General features: G+C 34.5%; 1 non-coding gene across 1 annotated transcript; it reads left to right on the top strand.

The window, feature by feature from the left end:
• The first annotated feature begins 261 nt into the window (after positions 1-261).
• Positions 262-377, top strand: LOC122271634 (U5 spliceosomal RNA). Its single transcript, XR_006226514.1, has one exon. It is a non-coding gene; the product is annotated as a U5 spliceosomal RNA (small nuclear RNA).
• The last annotated feature ends 6545 nt before the right edge of the window (positions 378-6922 follow it).

Genomic DNA, 6922 nt, shown 5'->3' with positions numbered 1-6922 from the left:
TGAATCACATGATGGAGAGTAAGGATAAATTGGATTGGATATAAAGTAGAAAAAAAGATACTCTCCATTTTTTCCGTTTTTCATTAATTTTGCGCATTTTTCTTATGGTAGTATTCTTTGTGATGTCTTTCTCTGAATTGTTCGATCTGTATTTTCTACTTGACAATGACTTATAAGCCAATATATTGAGCACACAAGTCAGCAAATGTATGTAATTTCAATAAATCAATAGTTTCAATAAATCAAATGAGTACCATGACCATGCTCTGGCTTTTCTTCATCAATCGTGCTAATCTTTCGCCTTTTACTTAAGATTACCGTGGAGAGGAGCATCCTAATGAGCTTAAGCTAATATTTGGAATCCCACTATGAGTGATTAAACAATAAAGAAAAGATTTGTAGCATAAGTTCTGACAACTACTAAATCTATCACTCGGTCATCCCCTCAGAGTTTGGAGTCCGACTGAACGAGTTGTAGAATGATTGAGTTGAGTTATGTGGAAAAGTTGAGAATTTAAATGAATGGTGTTGAAGATCCGTCTGTGTCAAGAATTTCTTTAGTCGAAGACCTTCATCTTCATTCATCTCTTCTCAAAATTTTTACCAGATCGCTCGGGATCTGGAATAGCAGTAAGTTAAAGATCCGCCCACTTTGGTGGCCTTGATCGTTAAAAATACTTCACGAGAGCTGTTTTCCGGTTAAAAAAAACTCGCCATGCATGAAGAGGTATTCGACGTTGTAAGCGATAATACAAACTTAAGATCAAGTTATTTAAATACAACTAAAAAAAATTTTCTACCGTGTAAAAATTTTATTTACTGATGCTCTTTGCAATTTAGTAAACATTAGTAGGCGTTACGTCTCATAGCATAATTATTTAGTGTTCTGAAAAAGTAAGCGTCACGTTTCGCATTAAATAAAAACTCATTGAAATCAAGCACAGCAACGCCTACACACGGTATTTTTAGGTATTTCGAGCAGACTACGACAATGTAGGCTAAGCAGTTTGCTTGATGCTTGATATGAATGGGATCTCAGTGTTTTGGCGCGAAGCGCCACTAACTGATTCATCTATACTGGGTTAGTCATATGTTGTGAAATCATATGTACCTAAATAGGAATAAAAATAAAAAGTGGTTCACAGCGGTGAGCTGTGACTATCAGGATAGGGAATATCCTGAGTGAAATTGAGTCCATATCATTTCTGTGACTCAGGAAGCAGGGAACGAAGGAGCTTAACTAGCTCCTCGTCCTGGAGAAGTTCTTTCATCTCTCTAAAGAGGTTCAGGAATCTGCTGGCTCTATCTGTGGCTTTTGCTGGGCGTGGTTTCCTGTTTTTCGGCACCTTCCTGGGTCTTGCACCGCAGCCTGAAAAACAGGCTGGGTGCTCACCATTACAGTTGACGCAGGAGGCAGGAGTTGTTCTGGGCTTCGTACACTGGTACGTGAGATGTGTTCCGGCGCATTTCATGCAGGCAGGGTTGGGAGAAGTGCAGCTTCGTTGTGTATGTCCGTACTGTTGACNTCGCCAGAAATTAAAAGAAGATATAATGAAAAGATTCCGTATTGAGTACTTGGGTCAATTGAAAAATCATTCAAAAAACAAACTCCCCACCACCCTTAAAGTTGGCCAAATTGCTCTTGTTGGAAATGACAATGCTAAAAGATTAGACTGGCCTATGGCTAAAAACTGGAACTTTATCCTGGAGTTGATAAAAACTCTCGTGTTGCACGAATAAAAACTATGAATGGAGAACTTGTTCGATCATATCAAGGACTTTATCCATTGGAAGTAGAAGATAAAAAGAGATCCTTCTTGATTGAAGAGTCAGCATCAATGGAGACTTCGAATGCGAACTGTCAAGAACAAAAAACCCGATGTGGCCGGGTAGTAAAACCTGTTCAGAGACTCGAACTGTGACTTTATACACTAATATGACTTTGGTTGCGTACTTTCCTTTATATTTATAAAGTACGCAAGGTGGGAGCAATATCGGAAATGCAACCCCCAAAACAGAACTTTCCTAACGCATGCGCGTTAGGAGTTGTCTACACACACTTACGAAGGCAGCATGTCTGTTATCATCTAGTGGCATATATATTTTTTGTAATTTACACTTGTTAATAAATTTATCTATGTTTTTCCAGATCGATTATTTTTTTAAGAAGTCTTATATAGATCCTGGCGTAAAAAGAACCTAAAAAAGGGGTAAGTACCCTTTACATATCTTCGAAAACTCTTTTGTTTACATCGAAAGCAAAACCTAGTGATAGTGATATGATTGTTTGTTTAACAATCGTTTTAACAAGGAATTGGATATCCGGCACGTCTAGTATTCAATTAAATATATTCCGAACTCATTTGCAAAAGTAAGCACGCACGCTCACTGATTGATGGTTTTGCTATTGGTAGGATTGTCTTTACTTTGATTTAATAACAATTTTTAATAAAATTCTTCTTGCCGAAAGACACAAAAATACTAACCTCAAAATATTTTGCAGCACTTTCCCGGCATATGTCTAAAAATAAGATTGTGATTAAAAGCAGTTTCATTACACGACGACTAAGAGCAAACACTTTTTTTTTTTAATAAAATCTATCTTTTCCGGGAGAAGTCCGCATTCTTTGAGATATTTCTCCAGTTCGAGAATATATGAATCAATTTTCAGGCTTCGGATGAGGGTTTTCAGTGTTTTGTTTGGAGAAGTGTCCATAGTTGAATTGATAGTAGTGATGGGGTTCACCGGAACGTCACTCTCCACGCACTCTGTCGATACTGGGTCCGTTGGGATGGCGGAAACTGGGACTAGGGTGGCTCGCCTTCTGTTGCTATAACGAGGAGTGTCTCCCGGTTATCACTCGTTTTCGTCTTTATCCTCTTCTTCTTATTTCTTTTCTCAGGGAGATCTGGAATTTCTGTAGTATCCATTTCAGTCGGTATATTGGATGGGACTGGCACTGTGACTTTTGTTGTGGCCACTTCCTCAGCAGTTTGTGCTTTGGGTTCTGGAATGGTAACACGAGCAATTACGTCTGGCCGGGTCACGTTAATAGTCTAAAATGAAATCACTACTTTCGGTAGGGAGACGGTTTTAACCAAGTTTTTTTTTATTTTCCTCATTTCTATTTAATAATTTAGAATTAATTTTATTACAGTCGCAAGATATATAACAACATTATTTTTATACATGCTTTTTAGTCGAATGGTTCGAAAAATTTAATTTAAATAAAAGAAATGGCAGTTCAATACAAAGGAATAATTCATAATACTGATTTTTAAAAAGGCACTAATTTCTGGAAAAATATTAACAGTGCTGCTTTTAGATTAAGATTTCATAAGACCTGATTGTCGGCAGTATTTTGTTTAGTTCTGTTACGAATGTTATAATTTATAATGCACACGGCTAAATAAATATTTCGTTTAATTATTGAAATAGTTCAAAATAAAAACACTATTTGTCAAAATATGAACAAAAACAATTTGTTCCATTTTGTGTGTGTGTGTGTTTTTTTTAGAGTCAAAGTCAGGGAAATATAATATATTACTGATATTTTTACGTAAACAGTTATAAGAATAATAAATCTTGAACACACACGAAAAAGAATTCTAAAGCTAAAGTAAAGTAAACGCCAGTCAATACATATTAAATCTCTCCCACATAGTGAACTTTCCTTTTCAGCCAATAGCGTGATCCGGCCACTTGAAATTTAATAACTCGTTAATTTTTGATCTCATATTGAAACAAAGTGATCAATCGACAGAATATTTTCGACCTCCGTTTCTCCCGTGCTATTTAAATAGAAAAAATTATTTTCGCATTTAGTTGTAGAGAAAAAACAGGAATGGGGGATATTGTACATTTCAGAGTTAAGTTATTTCATCACTTTTTTAAATTTCTTATTTATCACATAAATGATAATTTATTTATCACTTAGTTGTTTTATTTAACACATAAATAAACTTTTAGAATGGTCTTCTTTTCCTGAAAGCATCATGTTAATCCCGATAATTCCATTTTATTTACTTCAAAATCCAAATTTATGATTTTAAATTCATCTTAAGAATTTTGATATGACAAGCATTCAAAATATTCTCTTCATATATTACCTCATTGAATGCCAATTTCCTTAATAAAGCTGAAAAATGAGACAAAGGCAAATTCTAGTGAAATCTTTAGTAAAGAATTATTTAATTAAAATATTACAAACAGCCCATTAACAGTTTTTTTTTTTATCGGCTCTTATACTATCCAAGAAATATTGCACAAGCTCCTCCCCCTCAAAGAGGCCACCAAACATTGAGAGATCTCTGACGTCAAAGAACTCCTGACTACAGATGGAGAGGTTTCGTGGCGACTGACACGAGATTCAATGTTACGGATGCCAGAAGTATGGCCACAAACGAAAATCCAGCAATGCCGAGCCAGCTTGCATGAAATGTGCTGATGCACATTTCTCGTACTTATGTACAAAAGAGATAAGCGAGTAGGCCAAGTAATGTATCAATTGCCATAATGAGCAAACAGCTTGTTTTTCCGGCTGCAAGACCCAAAAGGAAACAGAGAGGAAACCCAGACAAGAAAATGAAAGTCTCCAAACCAGCTATGAGATTCCTGTTACTGTTCAAGAAGTTGCAGAAGGACCAAGTGCTTGTAAAACTACACCGATCCCTACTCGATGGGAAGTCAAATATGCAGAGATCATCGCACACGCTCGATCCCACCAAGACGTCTACAGTTCTCCTGTGGAAATTCTCATCACTTTTAAAGCCAATAGTCACCGTTGCTCTTTTGCTAAACTTACAGATGAAAAAGTGAGTTGCTCGTTTTGTGGGCAGATTTTCGAACTTCTACCTATCTAGTTCAGTTAAATTCCTCAAAAATATTAAAGCGCTCCTCTGCAAGTATACTTGCGGATGTAGCTGGGAGGAAACTGTATGTGAAGAGAAGGCTTCTTATTAGTGTAAATATTGTTTATAGACTTATTCCATTTTATTATAGTTTATAATATATCGCACCCTTGCAAGAAAAGTGACACAAGTAAAAAAAAAAGCAATTTTGAGGTTTTGTCAATAAAAAATATGTATGAAGCGCCCCATCAAGCTCAAATAGTGTCACATCTCTAAATCGCAATTCATCCAGCTGAAGGTAGTTGTGTGTCGATTTCAGAATGAGTTTTATAGTACTCTTAAAGAGGACGCAATACTTCACCTCTCAATGCCATCATCTGATGCTTTTTCAATGGGAGCTTCATCTGCAGATAAATTTTTTTGCAATTTGATAAAATTATTTCAGCATTCAAAACTTCATAGTTTACTAAGTTTCTGTGTATTCACCTTTTTTTTTGCATAAAATTTTAAGTTTTGATGGAGTTGAAATATCGTTAATTGTGTTATCTTCTAGAAATCCGTTTTTTATCAAAATTCATTCAGTAAATCCTTCTTTTTTTTAGCACGCGTACAAAAACTATACATTTCAATCTTCCAAAAGAGATAATTCATAACTATTTTCTTTAATTATAAAATGGGTTATCATCAGAGAAAGATGAAAAAATAACAGAAAAATTTGAGAAAAGAGCCTAAACCCCGCCTCTTTGCTTGCTCTCCCTTCTTTTACCTCAATGCTGCATTTTAAAATCAGACATCTTTCGAGACTGTCCGTGCCGAAGAGAAGCTCAGCAGCTGCCGAGGGCAGAGGAGGTCTATAACCATCGAATGAAAATTCACACCCAGGGTATTTAACTTCAATGAAATTAAAATCCCCGAGTTTTAGTCATGTTATTACAAGTCGGCAGTAATAGTCAACATGAAAGGGATATTTAATTTATTATATGTCAAATTTAGAAAAATATATTGGTATTATTTTCAAAAATGAATTTGAAAATTGGAATGGAATTAAAAAAGCCGATATCGGGAAGAAAATTTTATTTTACAATAAATTTTTTTTCTTTCACTAAGTATGTCCATTGTTCAATACCTGAAAGTTTCTTCAATTGAGCATTTTTTTTCACTTTCCACTTTTATGAGCTCATACTCTTAAAACTTTATATGCTAGGCGAATTAACGCCTACTTTCGGCTGGATGGTTTATTTACAGGAAAATATAACCTTACACTCCTGAACTTATTTAATAATGAAGTAATTTATTCATAAAATCATCATGATTGACCCCTTCGTAGAGAAATGGCGTTTCTTTAGAAACAGTAGTTCAAAGATTCAAATTGGAAGCAAAGCATTTGAAACCTAAAATTTAAATTTTTCTAAAATAGCCTTATAAGTCGAAAGACACAAAAATTCTAACCTCAAAATATTTTGAAGCACTTTCCTGCCATATATCTAAGAATAAGAATGTGATTAAAAGCAGTTTCATCCTACGACGACAAAGCGCAAACACTTTAAAAAAATTAATAAATAAATCATATACTTTTCTAAATACTTTCGAAAAAATTTTAAGCATAAAACTTTTAATTAGAGAAAGAAAAAATGCCATTTTGAAGCTATGGTGTTTATTTCATTGAATGCTAATTGCATTGCTTATATGGTGTTAATTTCATTGCTCTCAATCCTCCTCAAAACCCTGTCACACTTGCAATTGTTTTGCAGACATTGGTTCGCACTTATAACAGACCGCATAATTGAAAGCATAGCTGTATTGCTGCTAGAGGTGATCTTACTCCACATTGAAGGTAGTTTTTCTATTTCAAATTTAAGCATCTTACTTATCATTTATACATATTACTTATCATATATACATATTATATTATCATTTATACATATGCTAATTTCTGTTACACCATAATTATCTTGTTAATTTTTTTGTTATTTAATGTATTACTATGTGCACTATAATATGTACCAATTCCTATGCCTAGCTTTTTTTAGTTAAGGTAATTTCCATTTCTATAATGTTGTGCTTTCTTTCA

Source organism: Parasteatoda tepidariorum, chromosome 9 (genome assembly GCF_043381705.1).
Source record: "Parasteatoda tepidariorum isolate YZ-2023 chromosome 9, CAS_Ptep_4.0, whole genome shotgun sequence".
NCBI lineage: Eukaryota > Metazoa > Arthropoda > Arachnida > Araneae > Theridiidae > Parasteatoda > Parasteatoda tepidariorum.
The sequence above is the reverse complement of the archived record's forward strand: the minus strand, read 5'-3'. Positions and strand labels throughout refer to the sequence as shown.